The sequence below is a fragment of the Pelecanus crispus genome, chromosome 1 (assembly GCF_030463565.1).
Source record: "Pelecanus crispus isolate bPelCri1 chromosome 1, bPelCri1.pri, whole genome shotgun sequence".
Taxonomy (NCBI): domain Eukaryota; kingdom Metazoa; phylum Chordata; class Aves; order Pelecaniformes; family Pelecanidae; genus Pelecanus; species Pelecanus crispus.
In genome coordinates, this window is record NC_134643.1 from 140,644,963 (window position 1) to 140,651,073 (window position 6,111).

The window sequence follows — 6,111 nt, forward strand, 5'->3', positions numbered from 1 at the left end:
GCCGCTCGCTCCCTCCCCCTGCCCCGGTGGGATGGGGGAGAGAATCGGAGGAGTAAGAGTGAGAAACACTCCTGGGTTGAGAGAAGAACAGTTTAATAATTGAAAGAAAGTAAGATAGTAATGATAATAATAACAATATAATAATGATAATAATAATATACAAAGCAAGTGATGCACAATGCAATTGCTCACCACCCGCCAAACGATACCCAGACAGTTCCCAAGCAGCGATCGCTGCTCCCCAGCCACCTCCCCCCAGTTTCTATACTGAGCATGACGCCGTATGGTATGGAATAGCCCTTTGGGCAGTTTGGATCAGCTGTCCTGGCTGTGCCCCCTCCCAGCTTCTTGTGCACCTGGCAGAGCATGGGAAGCTGAAAAGTCCTTGACTAGCGTAAGCACTACCTAGCAACAACTAAACCATCAGTGTGGTATCAGCATTATTCTCATCCTAAATCCAAAACACAGCACTATGCTCGCTACTAGGAAGAAAATTAACTCTATCCCAGCCAAAACCAGGACACCTAGTAAGTCAGTTTTTACAGAAATTTAGGATTTTTTGAGGACAGCTGCTGCAGATGTAGTGAGAGAAGTCCCATCAGCTTCCAAACTCAGCCACAGATCTCTGGTGCGCTGATTGCTTGCTGTGCTATTGTCCTCTGAAGAATACAAATGTGAAATTGAACAAAAGAGTAACTACTTTTAGTATTTTCAGTCACTTTTATGGTTCACTCCCTATGTCTCCGTTGTTTTTTTGTGAACTTTTTTCCTTCAAAAATGCACTTACCAGCAAAGTGCACATCAACAGTGCTGGAAATTCATATGCCACTCCTGCAAGTAAATACACATACTGCCAGGAGGATGAGAACAGATGTGCAGTTGTGCCCTGTTAATGACCCTGCTGGAGACTGCTTGTGCGAGGGAGGAACAGTCATGGACTACACACTTGGAGCAGCCAAGTAGATATTCCACCCAAATCGCCATTTCCAAGAAGCTGCTTAATTATTTGGCATCAAAAGTACTGGTCTCATGTTTTGATGGCCAAGAAGCTGACCTGTTAGGAAATGAGGTCTTTTTTGTTATTATTATTTACGGTATAACTAAGCATCCATTGGTAAAAATCTCTAGTCATCAACTTTTTATAAATTTTCAGGGTAATCTATTTTTACAAACTACATCCAAGTTATGTGGTTATTACTGTACTTAAGAGTAGTCTAACTTCATGAATGCTGTACACGTAAGTGGTCAGTTTGATACATCTCTTGAGTACTTCACTGCCTTCACTGGGGTGGGGACTCCTAGGCAACGTGGTGAAAATCGTATTCCTTCAATATCTTTTTTTTAACAAATCAGTAAGAATACTATGGTGACAACTAGAACAAGATGTTTAACACTCTAAACAATGACAATTAAGAAACTATGAAATAAAGGTAGTATTTATTTTCTTACAGCATTGTTACAACATGCAAGGCAGTCAGGAAACAATTGGAATGCAGCACCAGATTTAATTTTGTCCTTTTTATCATGATTACTATCATGATTCCTTTCAACAAAATTTTCAAGAAGCTCTGAATGACCAGAATTTTTCTGGGAACTCTTCCCCCCGGTAGTGAGTAGGAACTGTAATTCTTCCAGTGTTACTTTTCACAGAATGACCAATCAAAAATGAAAATGAAGGCAGGAGAGAAACAGAAAAATACAAACCAACCAAAAGAAAGAATACAAATCACCACTCTTCTACTTTACAGGATCCTAAAATTAAATGACAGCTACTAGGGAAATTGCCTGGGTGCCAATGTGGACAATATTGCAAACACGTACTGGCTTAATATGCAGCTATAAATAAAAACCAAACAGGGCATCAGGTACACATGGAATGGGATGAGGAGTAATACAGGAAATGAAACCAGCGTGTGTCAGCTGAGTGATGTGTTTTCCTACGTGCTTCTTGCACGTCACACCTCCCTCCCAGAAAACGAACTCCGAAGGTAAATGACCTCTAAGGAAAGCTGTCACAAATTATTGGGGGCATAGAACAAACTGCTGTATGACAAGAGCGAAAAGTCTGAAATTGCTTGCTTGGCTCAGGAAAGCAACAAGTGAGACATGATGAAAAGAAGGTGAAGTCAGGATCTTCTGTTTTCCTACATCACACAGAGTTAAGTTAAATTACAAAGGGGCACATTTAAAGCCAATAAAAAGATTTTTCCTCCTCACACATTAGGAAACTAATTACCCTACAATACCAATGAAATAATGAACTAGATTAAAAAAGGAACCGGACATTTGTATCGATAGCCATTTACAGGTTCGTGCAAGCATACTTTGAAAGAGAACTCAGACGCCAGCCACCCGAGTCTGAAGGCAAGCCTTGGCTCACCGTGACGAGGCAGGCGGTCGGTCTGGGGATCCGATGAACCCGGCACCGCTCACCCTAACGCTGCTCGTGTCCTTGTTTACACCAGCCAGGGCTGGAGGCAGGACACCCAAGCCAGAGGCTATGCTTCTGGTCGTGAGTTAAATCCGCTGGCGATTGTCCTCCGGCACCCAGACCAAGGGGATGCAGACCATTTTCTGTCGTACCCCTCGGTGCTCGGCCTCCAAAGCTGGGTTGCTTGCCAGCTCCACTGGGAATAACTCAGGGGCCAGGAACCAATGGAGAGATTGCTAGTTGGCTCAGGGAAAACATTTTTAGGGGTCTTTCTAACTGTTTCTAGGCTTTCGGTTTTCAGCATGTGCTCAGACATGCCAGTTGACTAGTTTTTGCATGGCCAGAGAGACCCGAATTGTGTCCTATACAACAGTTCCTCCAGCTGAAAGATCCTACGCACCAGTATTTTTGCCTGCTTAGGCAATGGTTTCAGCTCTTTCATTCACATGCCCACTAATTCTTTGACACCACATCCCACCGAGAGAGATTGTTGTTTCCACATCCACACTAAAGTCTGCAGAGGCTCCTCTCCACCCCAGTAATGCTCTTACAGCAGCACTTTTCATCCACCCAACACACGATGGGCTTGAAAGTCTTGTTATACATGATACAGGACGCAAGGCGGTGATGATACAGCAAAAGCAAAACTGTTTGATGTTTAAATTGCAGGCATCAAAGTCATGAAAGGGCCCATGGCCAGCATTAAAGCATTTCTGAAATAAGTGGGGCAAGAAGCTGGGTATAATCGATCTGTTCACTGGCCATTATTTGACTGTGAGTAAATTTGGCGCATTCCTCCTCGGGAAGGATAGGAAATGCAGAGAAACTGCAGCTTTTTCTGGCTCTGAAACCTTCATGTTTGAGTACAGAAACTATAGCTAAGAGAACAAATAAATCAAAGCAACTGCAGAATTAAGGTTTTGTGCATGCATACAATTAAAAAAACCCCACACTAAATGGTTTTCTTTCGAGCATCATATATCAAAGCAGGCATCAAATCTTTATTCTTCTAATTTTATATATATATAAACTCACTGCATTCTTCTTCTGTCTTTTCCTACTTCGTCAGGGCCACTTACATTGAGAGAAAGTAAACTTTCTGCCCATGTAGTTTTGGATTAAGTGTACCTCCCAGGTGTATCTGGAGAGGTTTGTCATAGCTTCATGAATCCCTGAATTAGCAAAGGAAAACGGTCTCAATCTGTGCCATAATGAAAACCAGGCTTTTATGAAATGAAGCAAGTGATTCATTCTTCAAGATAATCTCTACAGAGTGCTGTCTCATTAAAAGTGATAGAGTGACAAACTAATGATAGTTATTTTGGTTGCTCCTCCCCTTGCAATGGTATCTAGTTAAAAGTAACAGCTGAAAAGGAAAAGTACATGGTGATTTTTAAAATATATTTAGACACACTAATAGACGTGGTTTTGCATTTATATATATGCATGGTCTTCATATGTGTATATATAGAGCCAATACTGGGCTATACTGAGAAGAAAATGAAGCCATGCACATATTCTGATGTTTTGTAGGAATTGTTGTTTTCTGAAATAATTAACTTCAATATAATACAAAGAAAATATAGCAAGAAATTAATTCACGGTTACTTGCCATTTTGTTTAGAAAATTGGAACGCTGACCTAAAAAAACCCCTAATGTTTAAAACAAAGGAAAAAAACATTGAAAATGAGTAGTTTGGGACAAAAATCTAGTATGGATAACATCATTCAAGGCTAGGCTACTCGGCAGTTGTTGTTGTAGAGATACCAGTCAGCACTTACCGCCACATACAGTATCAGGCCATACAATATACCTTTCTTCTAAATTTCTGCTGAATTGAAACCCAGACCGTTATCAGTGTGGTTCTTGGTGCTGTAATTCTACGACCAGACTCCAGATACAGCACATGGACTGAGGGCCCGACGCGGCTGCTGTTGCTTGGCAGTGCTTACCGGTAAGTAACCACACACACTTTGTTCCTTTTTATGAAACAGCTATTTGCAAAGTAAAAGTCAATAATATGTGAGTGGCCAAGAGTTCAAGGATGCATCTCATGGTCAGGTGACATGTTCCTGTACATAGGGTTATTCTTTTAATGCATGACGTTAAAATTGACATCCTGTGCTTCAGTACTACTTACCTAACCCCCCCAAACATACACCAAAATAACCAAACAGCACAGAGTTAAAAAATACTTTTATGACCCAACTGAAGCTGCATCAGAAGCAGCGTGGCCAGCAGGTCGAGGGAGGTGATTCTGCCCCTCTGCTCTGCTCTGGTGAGACCCCACCTGCAGTACTGCGTCCAGCTCTGGGGCCCTCAGCACAAGAAGGACACGGACCTGTTGGAGTGGGTCCAGAGGAGGGCCACAAAAATGATCCGAGGGCTGGAGCACCTCTCCTAGGAGGCCAGGCTGAGAGAGTTGGGGTTGTTCAGCCTGGAGAAGAGAAGGCTGCAGGGAGACCTTACTGTGGCCTTTCAGTGCTTAAAGGGGGCCTATAGGAAGGATGGGAAGAATCTTTTTAGCAAGGCCTGTTGTGACAGGACAAGGAATAACGGTTTTAAACTAAAGGAGGGTAGATTAGACTGGATATAAGGAAGAAATTTTTTACAATGAGGGTGGTGAGGCACCGGAACAGGTTGCCCAGAGAGGTGGTGGAGGCCCCATCCCTGGCAACATTCAAGGTCAGGTTGGACGGGGCTCTGAGCAACCTGATCTGGTTAAAGCTGTCCCTGCTCCCTGCAGGGGGGCTGGGCTGGATGGCCTCTAAAGGTCCCTTCCAACCCAAAGCATTCTGCGATTCTATGAAGTGACAAACAAAAGAAATTCAAGAGACTGAAAGCTTTGGTTAACTTTGTTTAGAGAACAGCTGTAAATGATCAAATAAAAATGTAGGGGAACATTTTACTACAGCTTTTTTTATTCCAGGATTTTATGATCTTTCCTCTTCCTCCTCCTCCAAACAAACTACTGAATCAAAAAATTTCACACACATATTAACTAATAGCAACTGGACTAGTAAACTAATAGTTGAAGAGGATGCTTCGGTGCACAGAATAACTGGAAATGTTGGTATCTCAGAAGAAAGCTGTAACACTGTTCTAAGCTAACCTAAATGATTCCTGGGCAATCTTTTCCCTGTTTCTCAAAGGTTTATTCCAAAATCCGCACGTTTAGCTTCTTCTAATAAAATTTGTTAACAATCTTTTTGTGTGTTTGCTTTTCCTCAATGTTTTAAACAACTGCGTTTTCTGTTACACTGTCTCCACAGGTTGGTATTATTTAGATCCATTCTCAAGTTTCTTTTGGTTTTGTCCTTGATTTCATACTGTTGTTGTTTTGCTGGATTTTACCATCTGCACCATCCCAGTGCTTGGAATGATGTTAAGAAAATGCCAGCATACTTGCTTATGAAGGATATTATTAAGACCCATTTGGGCTACAGAGGCCTACAAAATTCACTGCGAACGTGAAGAGGTCTACCTATGTTCATCTTGTGTGACAAGTGGAACGCAGATACCTTCCCTCTTACCAGTCACAATAAAAACTGCTGGACACTTGTAGCACTAACCTAAATGAAAGGTGTGGTCCAGTCCTGAAAACTGCAGGACTGCACAACATTTATTTCAGCTTTCCAGCTTGAAACCAGATAGGCAGATTTGAAAATATGATTTTTGA